This window comes from Staurois parvus, unplaced genomic scaffold (assembly GCF_062004578.1).
Source record: "Staurois parvus isolate SC_StPar_1 unplaced genomic scaffold, SC_StPar_1.0 ptg000507l, whole genome shotgun sequence".
Classification (NCBI taxonomy): Eukaryota; Metazoa; Chordata; class Amphibia; order Anura; family Ranidae; genus Staurois; species Staurois parvus.
This window is the reverse complement of record NW_028318303.1, coordinates 202136-215869: the sequence shown is the minus strand read 5'-3', so window position 1 is coordinate 215869 and position 13734 is coordinate 202136. Positions and strand designations below refer to the sequence as shown.

Genomic DNA, 13734 nt, shown 5'->3' with positions numbered 1-13734 from the left:
ATTAGTATAAAAAAAAATGTTAAATCCCAGTATCTATACCGCCATTTTTAGACGCTATAACTTTCACGTAAACCAATTAATTTACACATATTGGGATTTTTTTATTTTTACAAAGACATGGAGCAAAATACATTTTGGCCTAAATTTATGAAGAAATTTTATTTTTTTTATGGGACGTTTTATAGCAAAAATTCAAAAATAATGTTTTGTTTTTCAAAATTGTCAGTCTTTTGTTTATAGCACAAAAAATAAAAACCACAGAGGTGATCAACCACCAAAGAAAGCTCTCTTTGAGGGAAAAAAGGACGTAAATTTAATTTGGTGCAGTGTTGCATGACCGCGCAATTGTCACTTGAAGCAACGCAGCGCGGTAACGCAAAAAATGGCCTGGTCGTGAAGGGGGGGGGGGGAATCTTCAGGAGGACAAGTGGTTAACATACTAGGTGCTGTGGATAGTTAGGCGACATGAAGGGACACTTATCCCTTCCTCTGTTGCCATTTCAGGCTGCCCTCAGGTCATACAGCAGGCTCACTAATCCACTGACCGACTCTAACATCAACCAAAATGGCGACAGAGGGAGCTCTGGCGGTGACACAGTTTGCAGGCGCGCGCCGTCTTTTGGCGGGTTCCATAGCCTGAGGTAAGTGTGGACGCGCACGTTCGCTACGGAAATACTGGAGCCTGCTGACGCGCACGCTGTGGAGGGGGCGGATGTCTGCTCGGTGCTGAGAGCCGCGCACGCTGTGGAGGGAGGCCTGGAGTGTGTGTGGACGCGCACCCTGTTGGAGGTAGCGATCGGTTCGGCGCTTTGTGCGGGGAGGAGGTGTGTGGCGTTCGGTGAGGAGAGGAGAACAGCCGGGACCGGCACACTGTACGGGGGAGGAGGCGGAGAATACAGAGAGGGAGCAGGTAATGGCAAACAACTGCGTGCTGCTCGTGAGGGAAGATGGCGGACTGAGGAGAGAGGGTGAAGAGGCCTCACCTCCCAGCGCCAGGGCCGCCATGATGGGGGAGGCTCCGTTCTCCTGAGTGTCGTACTCGGCATGTCTAGGAAAGGCCTGCGTGGTGTGACCTATCCGCAGTGCGCAACCGGTGGCCGTAGTCCGCTCCACCGTTAGGGGCAGTATAATGTCTCCCTGCTCTAATCAGGGCTGTAATCCACCCCACCACTAGGGGCAGTGTATCTACTCCCTGCTCTAATCAGGGCTGTAATCCACCCCACCACTAGGGGCAGTGTATCTACTCCCTGCTCTAATCAGGGCTGTAATCCACCCCACCACTAGGGGCAGTGTATCTACTCCTTGCTCTAATCAGGGCTGTAATCCACCCCACCACTAGGGGCAGTGTATCTACTCCCTGCTCTAATCAGGGCTGTAATCCCCCCCACCACTAGGGGCAGTGTATCTACTCCTTGCTCTAATCAGGGCTGTAATCCACCCCACCACTAGGGGCAGTGTATCTACTCCCTGCTCTAATCAGGGCTGTAATCCACCCCACCACTAGGGGCAGTGTATCTACTCCCTGCTCTAATCAGGGCTGTAATCCCCCCCACCACTAGGGGCAGTATAATGTCTCCCTGCTCTAATCAGGGCTGTAATCCACCCCACCACTAGGGGCAGTGTATCTACTCCCTGCTCTAATCAGGGCTGTAATCCACCCCACCACTAGGGGCAGTGTATCTACTCCTTGCTCTAATCAGGGCTGTAATCCACCCCACCACTAGGGGCAGTGTATCTACTCCTTGCTCTAATCAGGGCTGTAATCCACCCCACCACTAGGGGCAGTGTATCTACTCGCTCTAATGAGGGCTGTAATCCACCCCACCACTAGGGGCAGTATAACGTCTCCCTGCTGTAATCAGGGCTGTAATCCACCCCACCACTAGGGGCAGTGTATCTACTCCCTGCTCTAATCAGGGCTGTAATCCACCCCACCACTAGGGGCAGTGTATCTACTCGCTCTAATGAGGGCTGTAATCCACCCCACCACTAGGGGCAGTGTATCTACTACCTGCTCTAATCAGTGCTGTAATCCATTCCACCACTAGGAGCAGTATTTCTACTACCTGCTCTAATCAGGGATGGAATCCTCCCCACCACTAGAGGCAGTATATCTACTTCCTTCTCTAATAAGGGGCACCATCAGCTCCACCCCTAGGGGCAGTACAGGATGGTCACCCAGGGTCATATTCGGCTCCACCGCAGGGGGCGATATAGAATTACTCCCTGCTCTACTTAACCACTTGCCTGCTGAAGCAAAGCTGTATTTTCTTGCAGATGTAAAATACTACTTTTTTTTTTTTTTTGCTCGAAAATCATGTAGAACCCCATGAACCTTATTTTCTGGTAAGCCATGGCCCTGGAGAATAAAACGGTGGCTTTTGAATTTTTTGTGTGTCACACAGTGTGAGCACAACGGTTTACAAAACACAATTTCAGTATTTCAGGGCACACAAAGGCCATGTTACCCAACTTTTTGGTAACGTAGATTGGGTTGCGCAGAGTAAATGGATACCCAACGCGTCAGGCCTTGAAATTGTGTGCGCCTGTAAAACGGTGACGAATGTTGGAACCCTATATCTTCCATAGGTTATGTTTTAAAAGCCCCCCATCAGTTTAGAGTTAACCGCGACTAATGGGCCTCAAGTCATCGCTCTCACTTCAGCGCACGTGTTGCTATATAACGCAGAGGTGTCCTCGAAGCGTATACTTACATTCTTGGGGGGGTGCTTAACATTTTTTGGGTAATGTTAAGTGCTTGGGTGTAACTTTCATTTTTACACTTTTCTTCTTACCTAAAATTATTTTTTAAGGGTGACAGGTTCTCTTATGAGAAGTCAGACATCTGAAAGACGCTGATGTCTCACCTGTCCTCCATTTGAATTAATGTAGATCACGGTCACCAGGGGGTGTGGACGTGATCTGGTGGCGGATCACTTCCATGTGGCAGTTGGCTTGTCAGATTTACACACTACCCCCCCACCCCACCACCACCACCACCGATACCCACGTAGAATGTGTCTTGAAATAGAAATACTTGCCTGCGTGTTCTCAGTCCACTTGCAGGATGTAAGTAATACTCCGTGATGACTGCACTCCCCCACTGGCCAATCAAAACGGCCGAAGACCAGCACCCAGAAGAACCCTGCGAGAATGTGCTGGTGAAGGAACCCCGATGGTGGTGGATGAGGGACCCTGTGGGGGATTGAACCCTTGACATCTCTTCATCAGGCCATCCCTCCAGCGTTGTGTCTCTGCAGCCTCCCGGGATATGTGACATGGAAATCCCAGGAGGTTATGGGAACGGGATATGTTATTCTTGCTTTGGCAAGAATGGAGGCAGGGGGAGGCCAGACACATGAGGTTGGGGGGGGGGAATCAACATTTTCACTTGAGTGGGGTGGTTGCAGTAGTGAAAAGGCTTATTTTGTGTGACCATCCACTTTGAGTATACTCCTCCTTGAGTGTGCATTTTGGTTTTTTGCCCCATGGAGAAGTCTGTGCCATGTGGCATTGTGCCCGCTGATGTGCATATATCGATGCATGGGTACAGGGAAATCAGTTCTTCTCTATGTGGCCTGTTCACGACATACAATGTGCATTGTGTAAAAATGCAGCATACCTCACCACACCACTGCATGTGCACAGGGTTTATCAACATATATTGTAACATTTCAGAAAAGTAGAAAAAAATAACCAGTGAAAGGTGTTTTTAAAGTGAATCGCAACAGAGGGGGGCTCATTATATGGAGCACAATGGTGTGATTGAGGCCTAACCGCTTTAGAGCAACCGCAGATCTCTCGGTGATTGGTAGCTGGATGGTTGCTTCTGTAGCTGACCACAGTTCCTCTCTGTGCAGCTACCGCTGTGGTGTGTCGTGGTCACCGGCAGTAACTATGTTGATTCTATGGCTAGCTCCAAACGCAGATTAAGCCACTCATCTACTGAGCATGAAATCTGTTGGCGTTTGTGACCCGGACCGTTCACTGATTGCATTTCATTTTGGAAATGAAAAATATAAGGAAAGCAAAAAATCGCTAATGTAATACAGGCCTTAGGTTCAACAGTGAGCAAGGTGCAATGCATTCTGCCCTCATCTATCTCTGACATGTTGCACACCCCTCTATATCGGGGGTCAAGGTTTATTATTTTAGTTATAAATCACAAGACGATTTTCACAAAGCTTTATATAGACTATATTTACATCAGTCCCTGCTCTCAAGGAGCTTACAACCTAGTGTCCATATCACACATGCTAGGGCCAATTTAGACATGAGCCAATTACCCTACCAGCAAGTCTTTGAAGTTTATTGTTTGAACTGGATGGACTTGTGTCTTTTTTTTCAGCCAGGCTAACTGTGTGGAGGAGACACAAGTACAGGGAGAACATGCACACTCCAGGCAGGTAGTGGCCTGCTGGCATTCCAACCGAGGGCTCTGGTGCTGCAAGGCAGCGATGCTAGCCACGAAGCCGCTGAGGTTAGGTAATACAAGATGAAAATGCAATTCAATTAATTTACGCCCTGGGGGGTTAAAGTATATGTAAACCCTCGCCTTGTAAAACAACCCATTCAGGACATGAAATTTTCAAAATATGTCGTTAACAACCCATGCAATCCATACAGACAATGAAACCTAAACAAATATGTTCAGAAATTAAGCTATGTGTAAAATTGAATGACACACGGAAAAAGTATTAAGCACATGAAGAAAGGGAGGGGCAAAAAGGCATGGAAAGACAAGACGCCAGCTGAAATTAGTAATTAGAAATCAATCCTGCCCCTTGTTGGTGCAAATTATCAGCTGGTTTGGTCTCAACTGATGGCCTTTAAAAAGGCCTCATTACCAAGGTGTTACTCAAGACACCTCTCATGATGGATAAAAGCAAAGAGCTCTTGCAAGACCTTTGCAACCTTATTGTTGCAAAACATACTGATGGCATTGTTTACAGAATCATTTTTAAACTTCAGAATGTTCCAGTGAGCACTGTTGGGGCCATAATCTGGAAGTGGAAAGAACCTAATTTCACCATAAACCGGTCAAAACCAGGTGCTCCTCACAAGATTTTTGACAGGAGTGAAAAGAATTATCAAGAGTTGTTCACGAGCCAAGGACCACTTGTGGAGAGCTTCAGAAAGACCTGGAATTAGCAGGTACAATTGTTTAAAAGAAAACAATAAGTAATGCACTCAGCCGCCATGGCCTGTATGCACAATCACCATGCAAGACTCCATTGCTGAAGAAAAAGAATGTAGAAACTTCTTTGCTGCACAACATTTAGACAAATCTGTGAAATACTGGGAGAATATAGTCTGGTGAGATGAGACCAAAATTGAACTCTTTGGATGCCATAATATATGCCATGTTTGGAGGTCAAACGGCACTGCACATCACCCCAAAAACGCCATACCAACTGTGAAGCATGTAGGTGGGAGCATCATGGTGTGGGGATGTTTTTCAGCATACGGTATTGGCAAACATCATATTGTTGAAGGAAGGATGAATGGAAAACTGTTCCGAGACATTCTTGATAAAAATCTGCTACCATCTACCAGGATGATGAAGATAAGAGGGCGGACATTTCAGCTAGACAATGATCCCAAACACAAAGCCAAGGAAACACTAAAAAAAGCTGCTAGAATGGCCCAGCCAATCACGTGACTTGAATCCGATAGAAAATCTATGGGAAGAACTAAAGATCAGAGTTCATAGAAGAGGCCCACGGAGCCTTCAAGATTTGAAGTTTGCGTGGAAGAATGAGCCAAAATCACACCAGAGCAATGTATGCGACTAGTTTCTCCATACAGGAAGGATCTTGAAGCTGTCATTACCAACAAGGGATTTTGTACCAAGTATTACATTTCAGTTAGTGTGTTTTAATACTTTTTCCCTGTGACATTCCATTTTATTACACAGGCGTTAATTTCTGAACTTATTTGTTTTTATTTCTTTGTATGTATGGATTGTTGTCAATCGCACCTTTCAGAAATATACACTGCTCAAAAAAATTAAAGGAGCACTTTTTAATCCGAGTATAGCATGAAGTCAGTGAAACTCCTGGGATATTGATCTGGCCAGTTAAGTAGCAGAGGGGGTTGTTAATCAGTTTCAGCTGCTTTTGGTGTTAATGAAATTAACAGGTGCACTAGATGGGCAACAATGAGATGACCTCCAAAACAGGAATGGTTTTACAGGTGGAGGCCACTTACATTTTTTCCCTACTGTTTTCTGACTGTTTTTCACTTGTTTTACATTTGGCTATACCTGAACCCTACAGAGGTTGTACAGGCAGTCCAACTCCTCCAGGATGGCACATCAATACGTGCCATTGCCGGGTTTGCTGTGTCTCCCAGCACAGTCTCAAGAGCATGGAGGAAATTCCAGGAGACAGGCAGTTACTCTAGGAGAGCTGGACAGGGACGTCGAAGGTCCTTAACCCATCAGCAGGACCGGTATCTGCTCCTTTGTGCAAGGAGGAACAGGATGAGCACTGCCAGAGCCCTACAAAATGACCTCCAGCAGGCCACTGGTGTGAATGTCTGTGACCAAACAATCAGAAACAGACTTCATGAGGGTGGCCTGAGGGCCCGACATCCTCTAGTGGGCCCTGTGCTCACTGCCCGACACCATAGAGCTCCATTGGCATTTGCCATTGAACACCAGAATTGGCAGGTCCACCACTGGCGCCCTGTGCTTTTCACAGATGAGAGCAGGTTCACCCTGAGCACATGTGACAGACATGAAAGGATCTGGAGAAACCGTGGAGAACGTTCTGCTGCCTGTAACATGGTTCAGCATGACCGTTTTGGTGGTGGGTCAGTGATGGTCTGGGGAGGCATATCCATGGAGGGATGCACAGACCTCTACAGGCTAGACAATGGCACCCTGACTGCCATTCGGTATTGGCATGAAATCCTTGGACCCATTGCCAGACCCTACGCTGGTGCAGTGGGTCCTGGGTTCCTCCTGGTGCAGTGGGTCCTGGGTTCCTCCTGGTGCGGTGGGTCCTGGGTTCCTCCTGGTGCGGTGGGTCCTGGGTTCCTCCTGGTGCGGTGGGTCCTGGCTTCCTCCTGGTGCAGTGGGTCCTGGGTTCCTCCTGGTGCATGACAATGCCCGGCCTCATGTGGTGAGAGTATGCAGGCAGTTCCTGGAGGATGGAGGAATTGATACCATTGAATGGCCCCCACACTCGCCTGATCTAAATCCAATAGACCGGCTCTGAGATGTCATGTTTCAGTCCATTCGACGCCACCAGGTTGCACCTCAGACTGTCCAGGAGCTCAGTGATGCCCTGGTCCAGATCTGGGAGGAAATCCCCCAGGACACCATCCGTTGTCTCATTAGGACCCTCCCCCGACGTTGTCAGTCATGCATACAAGCATGTGGGGGCCATACAAACTGAGTACCATTCTGAGTTGCTGCAATGACATTTCAGCAAAACGGACTCTCCTGCTGCATCATTTTTTCACTTTGATTTTCGGGGTGTCTTTGAATTCAGTCCTCTGTAGGTCGATCATTTTCATTTCCATCAAACGATGGGGGATCCTTACATTCCTAACACATTACCCCGTCCATGTCAGTATAGAGATCCAGCAGGAGATTGTTCCCCTTTGAGATCTGATGTGTTTTCAGTGTTCCTTTAATTTTTTTGAGCCGTGTATTTACTGAGAGAAATGGTGACATGTTCAATACTTATTTTACCCGCTGTATATAAAAAAAAATTACTTTTTTTTTTTTTTTTTTTTTCACTTCTTGTAAGTGATCACGTCCCCTCTGTTCTCAGCTGCATAAGGAGCTCAGGGAGGAGAAACAGCAGCACACTGTTCCTCTCAGTGAATGTCTGTGCAGAGGGGGTGTGGAGCAGAGCAGGCTTAGTTCCAGCACAGCTAGAGAGCTGACCACTCTTTGCTCTCCTGCTTGGTGTGGTCAATTTTTAATAGGAAAGCAGAGGGACTGGCAGGAACACCAGGTAATTCACAGAAAGGAAGCAATACAAAGAGAACAGGATAATGTTTCATACAAGTACATAGTACAACAGGCACATATCTGGAATTAGAAATGTTGGGGTTACATATCCTTTAATGTAGGATGCTAGTATAGATTGTACAGACTATACGTGTGTGCCCGTGCTCCAGTACCTGCATGTAGAACCTCTAAAATCCTCTCTCCCATCACAGCATGATAATTGCCACCATTGCGCACTGAAGTATGCAAGCGCAGTGCATCCTGGGAGTTGTAGTGTTAGGAGATCAGTGCACATGGCCATAATACACATGCTCATCAGTCACACCTAAAAGTTTAGGAAAATCACTTCAATTGTGTGAGTAGAAATTCCTGATTGGGGGAGGGGGTAAGCTATCTTTGCTATTGGTAATCAAGACTTGAGCTTTAAGTTATCCTGCCGGATTGTACACCTCCCTTTAGTTGGATGGTTACGTGGCTCTGTAAAGGTTCTGCAGACCAAGGAAAATAGATGGCTTGCTCTTCCTCCTATTATGATCATGAAATGACGGAGTTAATACCCCTCCCCACCCCCTTCTCAGTGTGGAGGACGGGGGGCTAGTAAGATGGCTCTGGAAGGTGAAGAATGTTGCTGCACGTTTATTACATAATTCTGCTTGTCTCGTGTGGTTTACATGGAGCCGGCCTCTCTATGACATTGCGTAAGGACTTCGCATTGTGAAATATTTCCACTTTGTAACAGTTCTTCATGTGCTGCTGGACTTTGACTTCAGTAATAGGAAACTACTGCCTTAGAATTCACCCTTTTTGTAGAAACGCAGGCTAGCAAATTCTTTGCGATCATTACAGGTTAGATATTAAGTTTCACATTTTTCTCCCCTGCATTTGTTATATAAGAAATGATTTGTGTTCAGATATATATTTACAGTAGTTTGGTTGTGGCTGGATAAGGTGATATCACATTTTTGGAATACAGGACTGACAAAACTTTGAGGAGGATTTATCACGCTCATTACTGGCAGAATCGGGTGCATACAGTGAAGGAAATAAGTATTTGATCCCCTGCTGATGTTGAATGTTTGCCCACTCACAAAGAAATGATCAGTCTAAAAATCAAATGTTCATTGTATTGTAACACTGAGAGACAGAATAGCAACAAATTCAAAAGCAATGCATGTCTAACAAATGATGACTGATCTGCATGTTCATGAGGGAAATAAGTATTTGATCCCCTATCATTCAGCAGGATTTATGGCTACCAGGTGTCTTTCATACCGGTAACAAGCTGAGATTAGAAGCAGTCTCTTAAAGGGAGTGCTGCTAATCTCATTTTGTGACCTGTATAAAAGACACCTGTCCACAGGAGCAATCAAACAATCAGATTCCAAACTCTCCACCATGGCAAAGACCAAAGAGCTGTCCAAGGATGTCAGGGACAAGATTGTAGACCTACACAAGGCTGGACTGGGCTACCAAACTATCGCCAAGCAGCTTGGTGAGAAGGTGACAACAGTTGGTGCAATCATTCACAAATGGAAGAAACACAACAAGTGTCAGTCTCCCTAGGTCTGGTGCACCATGCAAGATCTCACCTCGTGGAGTGTCAATGATCATGAGAACAGTGAGGAATCATCCCAGAACTACACGCGAGGATCTTGTCAATGATCTCCAGGCAGATGGGACCACAGTCACCAAGAAAACAATTGGTAACACACTACGCCGACAAGGATTGAAATCCTGCAGTGCCCGCAAGGTCCCTCTGCTCAAGAAAGCACATGTCCAGGCCCGTCTGAAGTTTGCCACTGAACATCTGAATGATGCAGAGGAGGACTGGTTGAAAGTGTTGTGGTCAGATGAGACCAAAATCGAGCTCTTCGGCATCAACTCCATTCACTGTGTTTGGAGGAGGAGGAATGCTGCCTATGACCCCCAAGAACACCATCCCAACTGTCAAACTTGGTGGTGGAAACATTCTGCTTTTGGGGTGTTTTTCTTCTAAAGGGACAGGACAACTGCACCGCATCAAAGGGACGATGGACAGGGCAATGTACCCTCAAATCTTGGGTGAGAACCTTCTTCCCTCAGCCAGGGCATTGAAAATGGATCGTAGATGGGTGTTCCAGCATGACAATGACCCAAAACACACGGCCAAGGCAACAAAGGAGTGGCTCAAGAAGAAGCACATTAAGGTCCTAGAATGGCCTAGTTGGTCTCCAGACCTTAATCAGATTTAAAAATCTGTGGAGGGAGCTGCACGTTCAAGTTGCCAAACATCAGCCACCAAACCTTAATGACTTGGAGAGGATCTGCCAAGAGGAGTAGGCCAAAATCCCTCCTGAGATGTGTGCAAACCTGGGGGCCAACTACAGGAAACATCTGACCTCTGTGATTGCCAACAAGGGATTTGCTACCAAGTACTAAGTCATGTTTTGTGAAGGGAATCAAATACTACTTTCCCTCATGAACATGCAAATCAGTCATTTGTTAGACATGCATTTCCTTCGAATTTTTTGTTGCTATTCTGTCTCTCTGTGTTACAATACACCGAACATTCGATTTTTAGACTGATCATTTCTTTGTGAGGGGCAAACATTCAACATCAGCCGGGGATCAAATACTTATTTCCTTCACTGTAGCTGTGTGGCTCAGGTGACTTCATCAAGTAGAGGAATTGTAAAGGCTTTGTTCTTGGTATTTACATATATGTACAGTATAATCCATGCATCATCCTGCGGGAAATAATTACTGAGTTGGATGTTTTGTTGATACTTCAGTAAGGTCTCATGCATGCTGGGCATGCATAATGCTGCATAGACAGGTTTTGGTGTGTTTTTTTTGTTTTTTCAGCCTGTATAAGCAATCCTATTTGTCTGTGCACATTTGGGTGTTTACAGGCATATTTGTAGAGGAGCGTTTTCAGGCTAGAAAAAAACATCACACGTGCATTTTGAGAGGAGCTTTCTGGACAGAAAAAAAAATTCCAAGCACGTAAACACGGTGTTCAGAAACGTTCGTCATTTTCATATGAGTGAAAAATTATTTTTTAAAAGCGACTCTTATGCAATATGAGGGTTTTTTATGCTGCTTTTTCCTGCCTGAGGTTCTGGCATTTTTTCAGCTACCTAGTGAGTATGGACCTTTAGCCCTGGTTCACAGCGGTGCGACTTGTCATGTGATTTGACAGTTTCAAATCACATGACAAGTTGCACCCTATTGCCCTCAATGGAACCAATTTGAAAGTAGTTCCTGCACTCAATTTTGCGATTTGAGGTGTGACTTGCATAGACACTTGTGCATGAAGTTGCAACCTGAAGTCGCACTGACGTGAGTTTGAAATTGTTCAACTTCAAGTGCAGTCACACGATTTCAAAGTCTGATCCAGTGTGAACCAGGGCTAAGTGGGAGATCTACTAAGACTGCTGCACTCAGAATTTGGTGCATCTGTGCATGGTAGCCAATCAGCTTCTAACTGACTCTAAGCTGGTTTCTGTGCAGAGCTGCACCAGAGTTTGCGCTCTGCAGTTTTAGTAAATCCCCCCTTTGTTGTCTAGAAATTCCTAGGTCAGCTCCAGCAGTCACATGTAGTCTTATTGGCTATCGGCTTGTAGTTCTCAGTGAACTACCACAGCGCTGTGGTAGTTTTTTTTTTTTATTCTTCCAGTCAGTGTATCTGCTTGCCCTTACCAGGTACGAGCACACATATATTGCCAGGTTTGCAGGAGCTCTGCATGGCACCAGCGATCTGCTGGTCACTGGTACAATGTTTTCCAGGCTTCCCAAAATAAATAGCAAATGCATTTTTTTTTTTCTTTTTAGCTGAAAAAGAAATGGGCATTTATTTATTTATTTATTTTATACAAAGTGAATTTATCCTTTAAACCTGACTAAAACATGGAGATTAGCTTTAAAGGGGAACTGATGTAGCCATACACCTCGGCGTTGCATTGATGTACATGAGCTTTAAAAGACAAGTGCAAGTTGACAAAAAAAATCAATCATAATTGCCTATGTGTATGCATCATTGGTTCAATGCTACAACTGTACCCCGTTGGCTCAAAAACCGAGAATTGAGCAATCACGACCGCTGATCGCTCAGTTCTCTGTCTTCACTGAATAGTCTGTCAGTCACCGGCTCTCTGCTCTGCCCCTCCAGTGCTCACTGTAGCGCCAGGCTGTGCAGGGGGTCGGAGCAGTTGGTTCAGTCTCTAAGTGGCGCGTTGGGAGGCTGAGCCAGCTGCCATTCAGGTAGCTGGGTGGATCCTAAAAGTATAGTTGGAGTCCTTCCAAAGCCAGGAGCTGCTCTGGGAAACCAGCCAACAGTGGGCTTTAGCCCACTGTCAGCTGACTCTAGGTCCGAGAAATGCAGATCGAAGTACACTCCTGTGACCCACAGGAGAAGTATGGTCAAAAGAGCTTTGGCCATACTTCTTTCAACTTAAGTGGTTGTAAACATCAGACATGATATACAGGTGCATCTCAGTAAATTAGAATATCATCATCAAGTTAATTTCAGTAATTCAATTCAAAACGTGAAACTCATATTATATTGATTCATTACACAGAGTGATATATTTCAAGCATTTTTCTTTTAATTTTGATGATTATGGCTTACAGCTAGTGAAAACCTAAAACTCAGCAACTCAGAAAATTACATAAGACCAATTTAAAAAAAAAAAGTAGTTTTAATACAGAAATGTTGGCTTACTGAAAAGTCTATGTACAATATAGTATGCACTCAATACTTGGTCGGGGCTTTTTTTTTTTTTGCATGGTTTACTGCATCAATGCGGCGTGGCATGGAGGCGATCAGCCTATGGCACTGCTGAGTGGTTATGGAAGCCCAGGTTGCTTTGATAGCGGCCTTCAGCTCATCTGCATTGTTGGGTCTGGCTTCTCATTTTCCTCTTGACAATACCCCACAGATATGGGGTTTAGGTCCGGCGAGTTTGCTGGCCAATCAAGCACAGTGATACCAGGATCATTAAACCAGGTGTTGGTGCTTTTGGAAGTGTGGGCAGGTACCGAGTCCTACTGGAAAATGAAATCGGCATCCCCATAAAGCTGGTCAGCAGAGGGAAGCATGAAGTGCTCTAAAATTTCCTGTTAAAGGGCTGCGCTGACATTGGACTTGATAAAACACAGTGGGCCACAGATGACATGGCTCCCTAAATCATCACTGACTGGAAACTTCACACTGGACCTCGTGCAACTTGAATTCTGTGTCTCTCCACACTCCGGGCCATTGATTTCCAAATAAAATGCAAAATTTACTTTCATCTGAAAAGAGGACTTTGGATCACTGAGCAATAGTCCAGTCTTTTTTCTCCTTATCCCAGGTAAGACGCTTCTGACGTTCTCTCTGTTTCAGGAGTGGTTTGACACAAGGAATGTGACAGTTGTAGCCCATGTCCTGGATTCATCTGTGTGTAGTGGCTCTTGAAGCACTGACACCAGCCGTGGTCCATTCCTTGTGAATCTCCCCCAAATTCTTGGATGGTCTTTGCTTCACAGTCCTTTCAAGGCTGCAGTTATCCCTGTTGCTTGTGCACATTTTTCCACCACACTTTTTTTCCTTCCACTCAACTTTCCATTAATATGTTTGGATACAGCACACTGAACAGCCAGCTTCTTTAGCAATGACCTTTTTGTGACTTACCCTCCTTGTGGAGGGTGTCAGTGACCTTCTTCTGGACAACTGTCAAGTCAGCAGTCTTCATGATTGTGTAACCTACTTAACCAGACCAATAAAAGGCTTGGGGAAACCTTTGCAA

The 13734-nt window shown here is 45.6% G+C and overlaps 1 protein-coding gene across 3 annotated transcripts in view; it reads left to right on the top strand.

The window, feature by feature from the left end:
• Positions 1–13734, top strand: part of ZNF638 (zinc finger protein 638) — a 230963-nt gene that overhangs the window by 150925 nt on the left and 66304 nt on the right. The window contains exon 1 of one of the 3 annotated variants that reach the window (XM_089689981.1): positions 718–910. The exons of the other annotated variants lie outside the window; for them this stretch is intronic. The gene's annotated coding sequence lies outside the window, so the exon portion shown is untranslated. Of the gene's footprint in view, positions 1–717; positions 911–13734 lie in introns of those variants that run through there. 3 annotated transcript variants of the gene reach the window in all.